Here is a 19,347-nt window from a genome sequence, read left to right on the forward strand (position 1 = left end):
ATGGCAGCAATAACTCACCAAGGGGGCCTACAGTAATGATAAAAACATAGTTTTCCACTACTCTTTTCACTGTGTTTTCTCTTCTTTATGCATTGAAGGCAAGAAAAAATCATTGTCCAATGTACAGAAAAATCAAATTTTATCAATTTTACTTGGCCCTAACTTGTGAAAAAAAGGGTACAGAAAATTCAAGATTTTTTCCCAAAAACACTTTGAACAAATTTGATGCTCCAAGGAGTTGTATTACTTTATCCCAAGGCTCTTGAGGATCCCTCAGTACCCTGTGCTTAATAGACTTCAAGGGTACACGTGCTTCAGTTTGACAATGTAAACCTTAATCTTTCATTACCTAACACTTTAGAGATTGACTAATTTCATTTTTTTCATTAAGCTAAATTTCTTTTATTTTTTCCAGCTTATTGAGATATCATCAACATATGACATTTGCAAGCTTAAGGTGTACACCATGTTGACTTGATACAGTAATTTATTGCAAAATGATTACCACCATAGTATTAGCTAACATCTCTATCATATCACAAAATTGTCATTTCCTTTTGGTGGTGAGGACATTTAAGGTCTATTCCCTTAGCAACTTTCAAGTATATAATACAATAGTATTAATTATAATCACTATGCTTCATATTAGATCACCAGAATTTATTCATCTTATAACTGGAAGTTGGTACTGTTTGACCAATATCTCCCCATTTTCATCTGTGGATAGCTAATTATTGACCTTTATTGGAAGATGAGGCTGGGGTCTCCCACACCACCATTTTGGTGACATTATCAGTTTAGCCAGAGAGCCAGTAATTTCTTAGTAGGAATTGGCAGAGTTTCCCTGGGGTCTGAGTAGGACCAAATGAGAACAAAGCAGCAAAAAAAAGGAAATCTAAACATTTGCAATAATTAAAGTTTTACCAGCTTCTGCACCACCCTGTCACAAGGTGAAGGATCCAGTGAAGTCACTCACCTAACCATATTTCTTGTCCCGCTAAAGCACACCTTTTATCAGACTGTCATGAGAATAAAATGCTGAAGCCAGCTAGTCAGATAATGTTCCCACCTACACAATAAGGAAAAGTGAAAGTGCTGAGGGTCAATTCAGAAATTAGCAGGAGCAGGGCAAGACTTTGTCACCAAACTAGGTACTCTATACTTCAGATGGATCTTCCAGTCTCTGGTACTATATTTGGATAAAGTATACTCTGGGTGTCAGGAGTTGTATGAGCTATCCTATACTCAGATGATACTGCATGCAGTTATAAGCATATTTTTGTAAAATGAAATGATGAATAATGTATATGAGTGCTTTGTTAAGGGTTGTATTATTGTAAAAAAAAAAATGTGCAGATGTTAGTTAACTATCACCTTTTATTCTTTCAGCTGTGGGCTAACAAAGCATGAACCCAGAGATGGGTCCGCCCAACCCTGGAGAAGACACTTAGTGTCCTCCAGCTAGATTATGTGGATCTTTACATCATTGAAATACCCATGGCTTTCAAGGTGAGCTCAGATGCCTAAAGATAGGTCTCTGCCTCTTAGACAAACCATGAGCCAGCAGTTGTGTGTGAAGCTATGAAGCTAGTTCATTATTTATCACCATAGAGGTGATAAAGGTGTTAAGGTGTTCTGTTATATAAATCAGATAGTACTGACCAATCCCCAACAAATGCCTGTAGAGATTATATATAACAGACTCAGACCTGGAACCCTAGTTTTTGATTCATAATCCAATGTACTTGCTATTATATCTTGTCTTTAACTATAGTTTAAACTCTCCCCCACCAAACCAACGTGTAGTCCCCCAACTATACTCTACATTTTAGTTACCTGGCATTCAGACACATCTTTCTTCCTGTTTACAAAGTCATGAAAATGTCCCTGCAGAACATAATGCAACATAATATATGCAACTGAAAACTTGCTCATACCTCCACCCCTCCAAAAAAGAAATAACCCAAAGAATAGTCAGGTTCTTGGAGCTAGATCCAAGGGGAGGGTATCTATGTAATATCTACTCCTCTAGTTCAAATTCACTACTTCTTTGAACTTTCTCAATCTATGGACTTGTTTATTAACCAGCAACAAACAACACACCTATATGTATATATACACTGCTAAAGAGCAGTCACTGCTTTAAAAATTTCATTGAGGGCAGGAGAAATTGAACAATGAAATTGGCTACTTGTTCACAAGGTAAATCAGATTCTGCTGCTAGTCAGAAAAGAACAAAGACTCTGCCATTACAGTGGCCAGAATTCCTTTATGTGACCAACCTGGCTGCCCCTATTCTTTTCTCTGGAAATACTTTCCTTGTTGGCTTTCCTCTGTAGTCACATCCAAGATGGGCTTTGGGAAAAATTGCCCTTTTGCATCCTACTTCATGAAGATAGAAGTTTTGGAGACTTCACAATGGCCTTGGTAATCATAGGCTTTTACTGGTCAGGTTGAGATTTAATGGACAAGGCAATATCCCTTAAAATGTAATAAGCTTTCAGTAAATTTACATTCAGTCAGGTCCATGAATGAGTAATTAAAACTAAAAATCTAATAGGGTCACATTTCTTATATCTAATCCATGGCCTATGGTTTCTGTCTCTTAGTAAAGAAGCTCCTTGTTTTACATCTGCCTCACATTTAGCTTACTGACCTCCATCTGATTGGAAATACTATAAAACGGGGGCACCTGGTAGCTCAGTCGGTTAAGCATCTGCCTTTGGCTCAGGTCATGATCCCCACATCAGGCTCTCTGCTCAGCAGAGTCTGCTCCTTCCTCTTCCTCTGCCTACAGCTCCCCCTGCTTGTTCTCTTTCTCTCTTTGTCAAATATGTAAATAAAATCTTAGAAAGAAAGAAAGAAAGAAGAAGAAAGAAAAGAAAGAAAGAAAGAAAGAGAAAGAAAGAGGAAGGAGGAAAGGAGGAAGAAGAAAAAGAGAAAGAAAGAAAGAAAGAAAGAAGAAGAAAGAAATAAAGAAGAAAGAAAGAAAGAAAGAAAGAAGAAGATGACCTCCCTGCCCTCTCCTTCCTCCTCCTCCTCCTCCCTCCTCCTCACTCCTCCCTCCCCTCCCTCCCCCCCTCCTCCCGCCTCCATCTCCTCCCTCCCTCCTAAGAAGAAAGAAAGAAATAAGAAACGAACAAATAAAGACAGAAAGAGAAGAAATAAATACCTATGGCAGCACAGTTTAATGTGTTCCTTATACCCGTCTGCAATTCATTGATGCCCCTTTGTCTAGTAGGCATCTGTGGCCTGAGATCTTATCTTCAAAGACAACCAGCATTCTCACAAAGTCCAATACTACTTCCCTCTAGGATTCTTACCTTCCTTTCTTGGCTGTCACTAATTTATCTATCTCCAGAAGGCTCAGATATGAACTTCTGTCATCTTGGATGACATCCAGAAGTACGAAGTACCCATTTTAATAAAATGTCATGGGCAGCCCCGGTGGTGCAGCGGTTAAGCACCGCCTGCAGCCCAGGGTGTGATCCTGGAGACCCGGGATTGAGTCCCATGTCAGGCTCCCGCATGGAGCCTGCTTCTCCTTCTGCCTGTGTCTCTGCCTCTCTCTCTCTCTCTCTCTCTGTCTCTGTCTCTCTCTGTCTCTTGTGAATAAATAAATAAATCTTAATAAAATAAAATAAATAAAATAAAATAAATGTCATCTTACCTCTTGTCTTACAAGCCCAGTAGCAACAAACCCTTCTTTCAATACATGCCTGAAGACTACAAAATGGCCATGAAAATTCTAATACCTAGTGGTTTTTCTACTACAATCCCCTAAAGCTCCACCATTTAGTAGGCCCTATTTGTCTGAGACCTCAAGACAACAATTTAACAGATTCTATGCTCTTGCAGAGCAAGGATTGCCATTCTCAGCTGGAGGGGGGATACTTCTCACTGTCCACTATCCCATGTTGGCCTAAACAACTTCTCATTACTTGCCATACCCCAAAATCTTTGAATTAGTCAGAACTTGTTTTATAAATGGCAGAAATCCAACTTAAGTTGGTGTTAGCTAAAAAGGGAGCCAGGAATTCCAAGGGATACAATTCAGGCACAGCTGGATCCAGAAATTCAAACTATGTATCTGGCCTTTATACTCTGGTTTGGTTGGCTTCGTCCTCAAAAATCCTTTTCTTTGATGGCAAAATGGCCATTTACATGCCAAGCCTACATGTCAACACAACATGACAACTCAGAGAAAGAGAGACCACATGTTAAACCTCACAGAGAAATACTGACTAGCCTTCCTTAGGTCATGTACCTGTTTACTGACTAACCTTTGCAAAAGGCCAAATCGGGGACTGACTGACATCTTTGACCGAGAATAAGAGCTGAGTCAACCCACCCACAAAACATGGAAAGGGCTCCTCCAGAAGAGACAGCACAAGTATGATAGAAAACAAAATAACAGATTTCTACTGTAAATTAATTAGAGGCCACTTAGCATAGTGATAAAGATCATGGGTTCCAGAAGCAGGCTGCCTAGTTTGAATCCCAGCCTCTGTCACATATAAGCCAGATGACTGGGTCAGGTTATTATCTGATCTTTTCCATATAGTCTTAACATAGTAGAGTGGACAAAGTCTGAATGGGCTTTGGAGTCACACATATAAGCGACTTATTTTCAGCTTTACTACTTACTAGCAATAATCACTTTGATCTTTCTTTTTCTTTCTTTCTTTCTTTTCTTTTTTTTGGTTCTTTCTGAACTTCAATTTCATTATCAGTAAAACGGACACAATAGCAACTAACTTGACAATGTTGCGAGGAGTCATTAAGATTATATATGGGAAATTACAGGCACAATATCTGGCATTTATAGATAATATTCTGAAATGTTTAGGTAGAAGGGAACCTTAGTATAAGATATCCCAACAACCTAATTTCACAGAAGAGAAAGTTGAGGCCCCAAACAAGGAAATAACTCACTCAGGTTTGTTTGTTTGTTGTTTGTTTTTTATGATAGTCACAGAGAGAGAGAGCGCGGCAGAGACACAGGCAGAGGGAGAAGCAGGCTCCATGCACCGGGAGCCCGATGTGGGATTCGATCCCGGGTCTCCCAGGATCGCGCCCTGGGCCAAAGGCATGCGCCAAACCGCTGCGCCAACCCAGGGATCCCCTCACTCAGGTTTAAAGTCCATTAGAACAGGACCATACGGTGGGCTCCCTTGATGCCAACCCCATAACCCTGCCCCTCTGTTTTGTCCTCATGAAACCTAGCAATCCCAATACCCTGTGGACTACAGTGATTTTTTAATTTCAGGTTCTTGGGAGTATAACCTCAGCCCCTCATCCTCCACACAACTAACCTTCACTCATATTCAAAGAGTAGATTTTCTACACTTACTCTTAAAGATTTGGAAAAAGCCTATGTCTAAAAGTGAGAAAATGAAATTTACTTTTCTGTGGCTGACCGATGATGTCTAAACATCTTTTCGGGAAAGGTCAACAGAAAGTTTCTACTCCTATTCTTAGATGGGATCAAGGCTCAAGGATACAGAGAGAAGGTAAAATTTTTAACAGTGAAAAATGACACAGTATAAATGACATACTTCCCAAATGAACCTGTAATTCCTATGATTGAGAAATCAATCTTCAAAGCCAAAATATCACATGCTTTTTAAAAAATATTTTATTTATTTATTCATGAGAGACACACATAAAGAGAGAGGCCAGAGACACAGGCAGAGGGAGAAGCAGGCTCCATGCAGGGAGCCCGAACATGGGACTCTCCTGGGGTCCTTCAGATCACAACCTGTCCTGAGGCTGCACTCAACTGCCTGAGCCACCCAGGCTGCCCTCTCCTGATTTTTTTTAACAAGAAATCTTTCTTGCTAAAACATTTAGCACTTTATTATTTTTTGAATGTCAATTTAACAAGCAGACACAATTTCAGAACAACAAATACCAAAAAATCACAAGACATTTTTAAGGATTTTTTTTAAAGATTTATTTTAGAGAAGAAAGCACAAGGGTTGGGGGCAGAGGGAGAAGGAAAGAAAATTTCAAGCAGACTCCATGTTGAGCACAGAGACAGACGCAGGCCTCCATTCCAGAATCCTATGATCATGACCTGAGCTTGAAAATGAGCATGACACTTGACTGACTCCACCACCCAGGCACCCCACGATAAAACATTTTTGAAAGATGAATGAAGTTACTGCTGAGCAGGAATGAGAGTCAATATCATGGGTTTTTAGAGGGTTGGATTATTCCAGCAATGGCCCTGCACTAAGAGCAAGAACAGAGGACAAAGACAATGGTTTTATCAGGATGAATGGACTAGTAAAGTAGACACAGCAGAAGCCTAAGGGAGGCATCATGGAAATAGTTAACATGGGTGCAGGCTTGATAAGGACTTACTTAAAATCTGGAGAGGTAAAAATTATTTAGCATAGTTTCAGAATTGAGGCATAAAGCCATTTCTGAACAGAGGTAAAACTAGGATATGCAAAAGACAAGAAATACGGAGAACGACTGGAGTGAAAATGTGGGTCATAAGTGTTGAGGAGGTTAAAAAGCTTAGAAATCATAGATAGAAAGGGCAACTAACATGAGTGATTATGGGACATCAAGGGGAGAGGAGCCCTTTTCCCGCTCTCACTCATTGAGACAGGCAGAATGAGAAGAAATTATTTTCACTAAAGAGGACAATTAAGAAAATGTTATCACCAGGGGGAAGTTTCATTCAGGTGGAAAATGGCAGAAAGGAAAATTTTTTAAATATTTAAGAATATAATTGACTTTGTCCAAATGCTTGATTTTCAACAAAAAAAAATTATCATGGTCTACAACTTCCATGCTATCATCCACATCTAAAAGACACTTTGTCCCCATGTTATTTGATCTGTTTCAATTACAGATGACTACTACCACCTTTTTCTTTAAACATTTTCAGCTTATGGTTTCTATTGTATCAACCCTCTCCAGATGCTTTGACAGCATCTTCCCTGCCAACATCCAAAGGCCGTTATGCCCAGTACTCTATCCTCAATATTGTCTTACTGAGCCACCACTTTCTCTACAGGTGATCCATGGATTGAATACCACTTTATGTGCTGATCCCTCCCCAAATTTGCGTGCAGCCAAGACTTCTCTCTGAACCTCTCTCAGACTTCTCTGTTCAATTGCCTCCTCAAATAACCACTGAATGTGGAAATTGCCCATTTCAAACTCAAATATCCAAAATAAAACTCTTGATTGCTAGCCTAAACTCAGGGAATGATCACCACTAGCCAACCAAGGAGCCTAGAAATCATCTTTATTTCTCTCTATCCTATTTCCAAGCCCACAAGAGATGGTTCCCATTTTTAGATATAGCGAAAGAGGTAGAAGTAATGTGCTAAGTTTTTCCGTATGCTTAGGGAGTGTTCCATTCATTAGCTACACTTTTCTTAGCTGAAAAACTTCTTTTCACCCTTAAAGATGATCCTTGTTTTCTTATTAGAGTGAAAAAGTTGCTGTTCTCAGGATGCGTGGGTGGCTCAGTGGTTGAGTTTCTGCCTTTGGCTCAGAGCATGATCCCCAGTCTGGGGATCGAGTCCAGTATCAGGCTCCCTCCAAGGAGCTGCTTCTCCCTCTGCCTATGTCTCTGCCTCTCTCTGTGTGTCTCTCATTAATAAATAAAATCTTTTAAAAAAATTTGTTGTTCTCAACTTTGGGCTTAGGGTTAGATCAAAACGCTGAGCCTAAATATCCTAATTCTCAACTTCTACTCTTTATTTATGAGTAATTTTGTTATTAAGTGTTGGAGTGGCTGGTAATGAGGGTGGCAAAGAATTGCACAAAGAGTGGAGAATAAAGAGGAGAGTTTATTCACTCTCCAAGGGAGGAGAGGAACCAGACATCCAGAAAAGTGTTGGCCCCAAGTTTATGTCAAGCTGGGCCTTTTAAGGAGTTTTGAAGGATGTGAGAGGATTGTAGCTGTACTGATGGGGGAATTGGTGTGTAGAGAGGGGATCAACTCTTAGCCAGGTAGAGCAAGAAATGGCAGGTATATTGGCTCTGTCCAGGGGTTGTCTGAGATGTGGATCATGGTCAGGCTAGAGAAGAATATATTTTGTGGTTGAAGTTTATTTCTCAAGAATGTAGGGCACCATGCCCTAGAAAAACAGAGTTAGGGCGAAATGCAGACACCTGTTAGTTTTGTCTGTGTCATTGGGGTGAGGTGGGAGGGGGTAGTTGAACAGATTCCTTTCATTATGAGAGAACTTCATGGTTTAAGAACAATAATAAGGGGGCAGCCCAGGTGGCTCAGTGGTTTAGCACCACCTTCAGCCCAGGGTGTGATCCTGGAGACCTGGGAAAGAGTCCCACATTTGGCTCCCTGCATGGAGCCTGCTTCTCCCTCTGCCTGTGTTTCTGCCTCTCTCTCTCTCATGAATAAATAAATAAATCTTTAAAAAAAAAAAGAACAATAATAATCTGTCAATAAATAAAGGAAAATGAATGCCAGTGAGATGAGACTAATATGTCATATTTATTATACATAAATAATTAAAATTGAATTGCTTTCCCAGGCCCAGGGTATATGGTATAATGACAACTCAAATGCCATAATTTTAATTCCCAGATATAAATAAAATAAGTTATACTCATTCTTTTTTATAGCCTGGAGATGAAATCTACCCTAAAGATGAGAATGGCAAATGGTTATATCACAAGTCAAATCTGTGTGCCACTTGGGAGGTAAGTTCAAATGGCCTCTTTTCTTGAAGACTACATTTTTAAACTGATCTGATTATTTCTGTTCAATTTATAGAGAGATGCAGCCTTTACTCCTAATGTATAGTAATAATTGGAACAGGTATTTCTAATCATAAGCAAAGATGTATAAAATCCCCATTTCTGCACACTGAAAAAATTCTTGATTTTGTTTTGATGGAAAAGAAGAATGCCAAAGAAGAGAGAAGTGTAGAAGGAAAAAGAAAGTAAAGGAAATAAGTTCTAATGTAAGCATAAATAAAACTATATCAATGAGATAAAGTCACAAATTTTTGAAATTTCTCAAATTGAATTTATGAAAATCAATAATATGATGTTTAAAAGAAACAAACGTAAAGTGATACATGAAAAACTGAAAAATAATTCTGGTTCCAGTTCTGAACAAACTGATGGCTCCTTCCCCAAAATCATAAGAGTAGGAAAACTGGGGAAAGTAATTAAGGAAACCTATATGGATTCATGTTGGGGGTGAGGGGTGCAGATCTTTCAACTGGTTTGTTTATGAGGTAATATGGCAGCTTTTACCTAGAGTAGAAGGCAGCCCAACAAGCTGCAAGAGGATAACCTAGGAAAGGACCTTAGAGTTCTTTTTGCTCTTCCTTCTCTCCTGCTGTAGCCTTGGAACAAGTATTATCTGCTCCATACATATAGAAACTTAAGACTCATGTTCAGATGTCTTCAGGAATCAAGTAAGAATAGCACTGAAATCCCGCACTTGTGAGAGGCTGAGAAAAACATAAGTTACTATCTGACCTCTGGCCACCATTTCCCTCCTTCTCCCATTCAAAACTCCAAAGGCTGGGAAATCACACTCTAACAAGTACCTCTTTCTTTCTTTCTTTCTTTCTTTCTTTCTTTCTTTCTTTCTTCTTTCTTTCTTTCTTTCTTTCTTTCTTTCTTTCTTTCTTTTATTTATTTATTTAGAGAGACAGAGAGAGCAAGAGGAGCACACCAGCACAAACAGGGGGGAGAGGGAGAAGCAGGCTCCCTGGGAGCCCAACATGGGGCTTGATCCCAGGACCCTGGGATCATGACCTGAGCCAAAGGCAGAAGTTCAACTGACTGTGCCACCCAGACGCCCCTAACATGTACCTCTTTCTAATGGACTTCCCCTCCAACCCTCATAGGTAATAGATGATTATCTGAATTGCAGAGTTATTTTGAGGGGTGAGAAGCATTGATTGGGTTTTCTGATGCCTGGGGACCTCCACGCAAGAGACCATACACTCATTCCTGACCTCATTGTAGACGACTAGGTTTGGAGTCACGTGTTCCCTTCCAAAGGACTGCCTGATAGCATAGCCAGTATCCTCAGGAAAAAAAAATGTGTTAAAACTCCCAATTACAAGGCATTTATTTTAAAAAGAAACCACACATCTCAATTAGAGATCCAAACATAAACAGAACAGATGACCAAGAACTTTAAGCTTTTTTAGCCAATTAATATAACAAAGGAGATAAGAAAAGATGCTAGCAATATGAAACAAGAACAAGAATATACTTTTAAAAAAAAGTGAAAATAATACTTAGTAAAGTGTAAAACAATGCAATAAATGGGATTAAAAATAGAATGGATATAAACAAAGAAAAAATTATCAGATTGAAAGATCAGAATGAGGAAACTATCCTCCCCCCAAACGTGAAGAAGGAAAGGACAAGAGGGATCCCTGGGTGGCACAGCGGTTTGGCGCCTGCCTTTGGCCCAGGGTGTGATCCTGAAGACCCGGGATCGAATCCCACATCGGGCTCCCGGTGCATGGAGCCTGCTTCTCCCTCTGCCTGTGTCTCTGCCCCTCTCTCTCTCTCTCTCTGTGACTATTATAAATAAATAAAAATTAAAAAAATAAAATAAAATCTTTAAAAAAAAAAGAAAGGACAAGAAAATGTTTTAAGTATGAAAGAAAGGCTAAGAATTGTAAAGGATAAAATTAGAATTTCTAGCATCCATACAATAGGAGTCTCAGGAAAAAAGAAAAAAAAAAAAAAGAAAGAGGTAATATTTGAAGAAAAAAAAAGATAAGGTGTGGATCACCAAAGAGAAAAGAGAAGAAAAACCTAGGTACGTTACAGTGAAATTTCAGAATATCAAATATACAGAGAAAATGATAAAACTTCCCAAGTATAGCAAACAAGCCAATAAAGAAAAAAAATGGAAGAAACAATAATAAATCAAGAAGACAGGAAAAGAAGAGGAAAAATGAATAGATGGGAAAAATAGAAAGCAAGAGCAAGATGAGAGATTTAAACTCACTTATAAAAAAATAAATAAAATAAACTCACTTATATTAATAATCACAATATATGTAAATGGTCTAAACAACTCAGTTAAAAGGCAGAGGTTATCAGAATAGATAGAAAGCAAAACCCCACTGATATATTATTTATAAGAAACCCGTTTTATTTTTTATAATAAATTTATTTTTTATTGGTGTTCAATTTACCAACATACAGAATAACACCCAGTGCTCATCCTGTCAAGTGCCCCCCTCAGTGCCCATCACCCATTCACCCCCACCCCCCGCCCTCCTCCCCTTCCACCACCCCTAGTTCATTTCCCAGAGTTAGGAGTCTTTATGTTCTGTCTCCCTTTCTGATATTTCCCACACATTTCTTCTCCCTTCCCTTATATTCCCTTTCACTATTATTTATATTCCCCAAATGAATGAGAACATATAATGTTTGTCCTTCTCTGATTGACTTACTTCACTCAGTATAATACCCTCCAGTTCCATCCACGTTGAAGCAAATGGTGGGTATTTGTTGAAGAAACCCGTTTTAAATAAAAAGACACAAATAGGTTAGAAGTAAAAGATTAAGAAAAAAAGTAAAAGAATAGAAAAAGATATACTAGGCTTTTATTTCCTTCCAAAGAAAGTTGGAGTAGCTATTTAATGTTAGCAAAGGTTTCAGAACAAAAAGTATTATCAACGATAAAGAAGTGTGTTTATCCTAATAACAGAACTTAGTAACAGCACCTCATAACAGAACTCCAAAATACATGAATCTTAAATGAAGAGAACTGAAGAGGAGAAAATCTACAATTATAGTCAAAGATTTCAAAACCTCTATCTCAATAATTGAGATAATAAGTAGACATAAAATCTATAGAAGAGATTTAAACATTATCAACCGGGGATCCCTGGGTGGTTCAGTGGTTTAGCGCCTGCCTTTGGCCCAGGGCATGATCCTGGAGTCCCAGAATCGAGTCCCGCATCGGGCTCCCTGCATGGAGCCTGCTTTCCCTCTGCCTGTGTCTCTGCCTCTCTCTATCATGAATAAATAAATAAATAAATCTTTTTTTAAAATTAAAAATAAACATTATCAACCAGCTTAACCTAATTGACATTTATTGAATATTTCACCAAAATATAGCAAAATGCTATTTTTCAAGTACACATAGAACATTTAACAAAATAGTCCACTGAGACATGAAACAAATCTCAACACATTAAATTATATTCTTTATACAAAGTAGGCTGTCTGATAAAATTAGAATTAAATTTGAAGTCATGAGCAACAATATATCTGAAAAACCATCAGATATTTGGAAACTGAAAACATACATGTAAATAACCCATAGGACGAGAAATAAGATCTGTATTTATACATAATGTATATGTGAGCAACACATAATTGGAAATTAAATCTTTTTAAATGATATTGTTTTAGAGATAAATCCAACAAAATCAGTGCAAGAGTTAAACATAAAAACTAAAATATATTACTAAGAGCAATTTATTTTTAAGTAATCTACTATGCCCAATGTGGGCTTGAACTCACAACCTCAAGATGAAGAGTTACATGCTCTACCAATTCAGCCAGCCATGCACCACTACTGAGAGCAATTTTTAAAACTCTAAGGTGAGAGATACATCATGTTCTTTGATAGAAAGACCGAATATATTAAGATGTTAATTTTCCACAAACTGATAGATTCAATGCAATCCCAGTCAAAATACCAAAAGAAATTGAAAAGCTGATTCTAAAATTTATAGGGGGGATGCCTGGGTGGGTTAGCAGTTGAGCTTCTGCCTTTGGCTGAGGTTGTGATCTGGGTTGAGACCCAGGATCAAGTCCCACATCGGGCTCCCTGCATGGATCCTGCTTCTCCCTCTGCCTCTCTCTCTCTCTCTCTCTCTGTCTCTCATGAATAAATAAATAAATCTTTAAAAAATTTATATAAAGAAGTGCAAATAGCATAATGATAAAAGAGTCAATTTACCAAGAAAATATACCAATTTTAAACACATGGGTACCATATAAAATATCTTCAAAATATATAAAGCAAAAGTCAATAAAATAAGAAGACACTGATAAATTTTCTAATATAGTGGGAAATTTCTAACATATTCCTTTAAATTATTGAGAAGCCAGGAAAAGCTAGACCCAGCTTTGTATATAATGTGTGTGTGTGTGTGTGTGTGTGTGTATGAGACACAGAGCAAGAGGAGAGAGAAATTTGTATCTAATAAAAGGAGAATATACCTTTTCACACACACCAGACATTTATAAAAAATGGATCAGATACCATGCTATAAAGCAAACCTCAACAGATTTCAAGAAATAAGATCATTTTTAATGCACTGGTATATATGGTGAAAATGCAAGGGGAAGATATGCTGTACAATGTTTCCCAAACTAATTCAAATACAGAATTCCTGCCTATCTCTCCCACTTTTTTTAAATCTTCACAGAATGTCTGTTAACATACCCAGGGACTTTCCTTCTTAAAGAATTCATTGTCACCCCCGTAAACATTCTCATTTGTTTTGAGGCTTTTGTCTTAACCCTTTGGCCTTTACTCATCAGGCTTTGGAAGCTTGCAAAGATGCTGGCTTGGTGAAATCCCTTGGAGTTTCCAATTTTAACCGCAGGCAGCTGGAGCTCATCTTGAACAAACCAGGACTCAAACATAAGCCAGTCAGCAACCAGGTACAGTTTGACAGGAGGTGGGAGGGGAGAGGGGAATGTGAGGAGTAGAGGGAGATTCCAATATTTACTTAACAGGAGAATGCTGGAGTAGGAGTTGGAAATCTTGTGGTCATTAACACATATCTCATCATAGGACCATGAGAGCAAGTCTTTTGACTTCTCTCAATTTATGTCTCTTAAAAAAAGATTTGCAAGTTCAAATCCAGGCAAAAATAATCCAAAGAATTTTTTGAAGAAAAATCATGAGGAGGAACTAGATCTGCCAGACATTAAGATATACAGAGTTTAAATTAATAGAAAATAAGAAATATCTTAGAAACAGGCCCAAGTATGATAAAAACTTAATATAGAGACAATAACACAAACGAGTGGCAAAGAGGTGAATTTTTCAGTAGTAGATAGTGTGGAGGAAATGGTTAGTTATGTAGAAGCCAATACAGATCTTTGCCTCATGTCCTACTCCTAGTATCTCTTTGATCAGAAGTTAAAGGAGAAAGAGGAAATCATTTGTGAGTGCTACAAAACAATTTTAGTTTTCTAGAGCTATAGATAGAAAATGAAGCCATGGGAAAATTATAAAAGAAATGGACATATTATATAGTATAAAAACATTAAACTCCAAAAATATTAGAAACAGGGGCGCCTGGGTGGCTCAGTTAGATAAGCATCTGCCTTTGGCTCAGATCATGATCCCAGGATCCTGAGATAGAGCCCAGATCGGGTAGGGGGTGGGGGACTGGGCTCTGCTCAGCAGGGGGTCTGCTTCTACCTCCCCCCTGCTCTTCCTTGCTCCCTCTCAAATAAATAAATAAATAAATAAATAAAAAAATAAATAAAAAATAAATAAATAAATTCAAAACAAAGAGCAAGTAAAATGGAAAATTATATTTTTGAATATAATAGAAAAGGGGATCATATCCTTATGAAATAAGAGCCTAATAAAAATTAATGAAAAAATCAAAGATAAAACACTAAAGCTCAACAGAAAAGTGAGTAAAAGAACTATGAACAGAAATTCAAGACAAATTGCAAGACTAGTAAACATATGAAAAATGTTCAACTGCACTGATAATTACAGAAATTTAAAGTATTATTTTATATTGCGTCAAAACAGCAAGGCTTTTGCTTTGTTTTTTTAACATAACGTTCCATATAAGCAAGTGATAAATTGCTAGCAAGTGCAAATTTTTCATTTTACTGGGAAGCAATTTGGCAATAAGTGTCAAGAGCCTTAAAAAATGTTCACAGTCTTATATTCCTAAGAATTTATCCCTGTGGGAATGCCTGGGTAGCTCAGCAGTTGAGCCTCTGCATTTGGCTCAGGACATGATCCCTGGTGGGGATCCCTGTGGGGGGTCTGCTTCTCTGTCTTCCTGTGTCTCTGCCTCTCTCTGTGTGTCTCTGAATAAATAAATAAATAAATAAATAAATAAATAAATCTTTAAAAAAAGAAAAGAATTTATCATTTTGAAAAAAATCTGAAAGCTTTCAAGTGTGTTTGTCACAGCACTGTTTATAAAGGCCAAGAGGGAAAAAAAAGGAAACAACACAAATATGAAAAATTAGGAGGATATTTAAATAAATTATAAATCTCATATAATATAAAATCTTAATAAAAGAGGTTTTTGAATCATTTTTGAGCAAAAGAGCAGTGGCCATAATATTAAAGGGAAAAACCAGGATACAAAATGTAATAGAGTATTGATGTGAATACATTAGTTAAAAACATGCATAGGACTGTTGGGGATTTACCCCAAAGATTCTGATGCAAGGAAACACCAGGACACCTGCACCCCGATGTTTCTAGCAGCAATGTCCACAATAGCCAAACTGTGGAAGGAGCCTCGGTGTCCATTGAAAGATGAATGGATAAAGAAGATGTGGTTTATGTATACAATGGAATATTCCTCAGCCATTAGAAATGACAAATACCCACCATTTGCTTCAACGTGGATGGACCTGGAGGGTATTATGCTGAGTGAAGTAAGTCAATCAGAGAAGGACAAACATTATATGGTCTCATTCATTTGGGGAATATAAATAACAGTGAAAGGGAATATAAGGGAAGGGAGAAGAAAAAGACTCCTAAGAAAACGAACTAGGGGTGGTGGAAGGGGAGGGGAGGAGGGCGGGGGTGGGGGTGAATGGGTGACGGGCACTGAGGGGGGCACTTGACAGGATGAGCACTGGGTGTTATTCTGTATGTTGGTAAATTGAACACCAATAAAAAATTAATTTATTAAAAAAAAAAAAACATGCATAGGGGACAGCCCCAGTGGCACTGCGGTTTAGCGCTGCCTGCAGCTCGGGGTGTGATCCTGGAGACCCAGGATCGAGTCCCACGTCGGGCTTCCTGCATGGAGCCTGCTTCTCCCTCTAACTGTGTTCTGTCTCTCTCTCTCTCTCTCTGAATAAATAAATAAATCTTTAAAAAAATAAAATAAATAAAGATAAAATAAAAATAAAACATGCATAGGAAAAATATTGGAAAGAAATATATCAAAATACTAACTGTGGTTAACTCTGCCTGTGAATTTTACAGGTGAATTCTGTTTTCTTCTTTATGCTTTTCTGTATTTTCCAAATTTTCTATAAGGAGCATATGTTATTTTTATAATCACAACAAAATATTGTTAAATGGGGATAATGATACTCTCTTCACTCTACTTCATAAAACACTAAGAGGCTACATTTTAAAATGCCCTTAGGGTAAAGATTCATGTATTGGAGTTATGGTTGACTTGTTTGCTTGATTCATCATATTTAGTAACTCAAAACAGTCTTCTTTGAGTTCATAACAGAAAGAATGAATTATTACCTATCATGACAATAGCCCACAGCTAAAACAGAAGTGTTGCTATATTTAGAAAGATCACTTCCTAATTAACACCTAAGCCAACACTATACCATATGCTCTGAGGAGCAGAGACTTGACTCCTAATTGATCTAAATCTCTCCCTTTATTCCTATCCTCTCACCAGCTCATCTCCCTCCTGCACCCCCAAGGACAATATTTTGTTATAAAAGGCCAAAATGACACACTTTTTCTTACAAATGTACAAAGAAAGATGATGCTTTTTGACCTCAGAAGGAAAAATGGAGTAAGAATTTGACAGTGTGTCTTCTCATGCCAAGGAAGAAATACCCTGATATGTTGGCACAAGAATCATGAACAGCTTCACAAATGTACCCTGCAAAGGAAACAAGACATGTGGGAAGATCATATCCCAGGCTTCGTTTGCTTCATGATATGGAAAGCAGAGTATATCAACACTCGAGATGGTACAGATCAAAGTGCAGGTCTACTGGCCACCTGCCATTACCCTATGCCTGGGGTATGACCACCTACACTCCAGAAACACACGTTTAGTTCAAACAGCTTTCAGCCCAGGAACATGATGACATATTGTGGGCATTATACAGGGTGGTCACAACTTATATATAAGGGATACATACCTGAAGACCTTGTGTAATTCATAATTCACATACTTAAAAACTAATTTTCCCATTAGAATAAATCAAAAGCATAATTTGCAAAATGTTTATATTTCTTCAAAGACTTTATGAACAAAGGCACAAAGAATATTATCTCACTCTGTACTCATTCTCAGAGCCTGAGCATTCCTTAGTACTACCTCTGATGCCTGTCTACACAAAGGTGTCTCCAGGCTCCATCCCTCACTTAATCTCTCTGAAAGCCTTCCTACTGGGTCATTTGTCATGCAGTGTTTTCCCAGCCTAATTCAAAGGAGACTGTGGCTCTACCTCAGGCCATTTAATCTCACATACCTAACTCTAGTAACAAATGAAGGGACAGAGGTGGGGAGAAAGGCAAGATCTCCAAATTCTTCAGTTTTTCCTAACCCTATTCACTATGCCTAAATCACAGGTGTCCTGACTTCGAAATCTATATATATATTTTTTGAGTAACTTAAATGAAAATTCAACACACTTCTAAGAAAGACACAGAATGAGGTTACTGTCTTCCTTCGCAGGGTCTAAGAGAGAAGGGTAGGAGGAACAGGTCATAACCATTCATTATCAGCAGTTCCAATTTACAGAAAGTAAGCTATAAAGGGGAAAATAGTAATGCAAATTAATAGTCCACTTTCTGGCACCACCATCTTTAAGAAAGTCAAGTCAAAAAAAAAAAAATCAAGTCAAAGAACTCACCTGTCGTAAGAGTCAGCTTAACTTCACCTTGTGAGATTCTTGATATCTGAAGTTCTGCACTATCAAATAGTGTTGTAAAAGCCCCAGACATGTCAAGACACTGAAAAGTGACCTCAATTTTACAGAATAAACAAGAAAAAGTAAAGACTGAATCTCCACTAGCCCATCCACAAAGGGCTATAACCAGTCCCTAAGAAAGACGGAAGCAAGTGTGCTTAGATATGCTTCACCTTGGAAATGAGCTAGTTCAGGGCAATGATGACATCAAGTGACAACAGAAACTATCACTACCCTCTACCTGAAACTGAGCATCCAGTGCCAGCATACCAAACAAGGATCATCCACTGGCCTGAAATGACCCCACCAAGCTGCAGCCCTGATGAAGCTCCTTCCTAAGATGCTGGCTTGCTCCTCTCTGTATTGTTACTGTTTTCATTCAACAGTCACTGAGCACCTGCCTTATGCCAGGCACTTTGCTATGCTTTAGGCATGCATAAGAAACCAACGACAGATACAGCCCTTCCTCTTAGGCACTAGCCGCCTAGTGGGGAGCAGATATGAATCAATCACAAAAGTTATTGGTAATTAGAAACTTAGATAAATACTCTGAAAAGAAGGAATATGGTTCTCTGTGAGTTCGTATGCACTTGGATCTTATTAACTTATCTACTCCCACCCCCAGAATTTCCCTCACTGGGTGTCTCTTTAGTGATATGCCCTAGGATTTTTACCTAACAACTCTCTATGCAAAGATTTATATTATATTGTTATGCTGTTATTTGAGTTTTTATGTTAACTCAAAAGTTCTCATTGAGCAGATGTTTCTTTTTTTTACATTTTTATTTATTTATGATAGTCACAGAGAGAGAGAGAGAGGCAGAGAGCCCGACGTGGGATTCGATCCCGGATCTCCAGGATCACACCCTGGGCCAAAGGCAGGAGCCAAACCACTGCGCCACCCAGGGATCCCATGAGCAGATGTTTCTAGTATCTTGCCCAATGCAACTCTCTCTAATCTCCCAGATTTCAGTTCACAGATTGTTCAGTCGTAGATTCAATATGCACATATCTATTTGTTCTATTTCTAATTGTGATAGCCTTATTATGCACACATGTTGCCATAAGCCATATGAAGTCCTTTTTCAAAGAGTAGATTATAAAACGTTCAATGCGTTTATGAACACACACATACACATATACATAGGGTTGTATACCTACATACTTCTACATATTTAATAAGGCCAGAGACATGCAACAGCACACCAGTCTGATTAGAAAGGAGTCCTTAAATTTTGTATTTGGAATGAGCAGGCGGGCATTAAATTAAGGAATTCATACTTAGTTTCTAAGCAGTGGAGTGATGTGATAAAACACATGTCTTGTAGAGACTGGTCTACCAATAATAGACAAGATTGAAAATGAAAAAGTAGAGTGATGTCGGAAGTCAGAGAGATAAAGGAAGAAAACACTAAAGAGTGTGATTCCTGCCTTTTTTTAGTCTGTGTTACTTTC

The 19,347-nt window shown here is 38.1% G+C and overlaps 1 long non-coding RNA gene across 1 annotated transcript; it reads left to right on the top strand.

The window, feature by feature from the left end:
• The first annotated feature begins 1,408 nt into the window (after positions 1 to 1,408).
• On the top strand, positions 1,409 to 13,669 carry LOC119879406. The gene is made up of 3 exons (XR_005387491.1): positions 1,409 to 1,509; positions 8,617 to 8,694; positions 13,540 to 13,669. It is a non-coding gene; the product is annotated as an uncharacterized LOC119879406 (long non-coding RNA).
• Positions 13,670 to 19,347: the final 5,678 nt, after the last annotated feature.

Source organism: Canis lupus, unplaced genomic scaffold (assembly GCF_011100685.1).
Source record: "Canis lupus familiaris isolate Mischka breed German Shepherd unplaced genomic scaffold, alternate assembly UU_Cfam_GSD_1.0 chrUn_S743H906, whole genome shotgun sequence".
Lineage (NCBI taxonomy): Eukaryota > Metazoa > Chordata > Mammalia > Carnivora > Canidae > Canis > Canis lupus.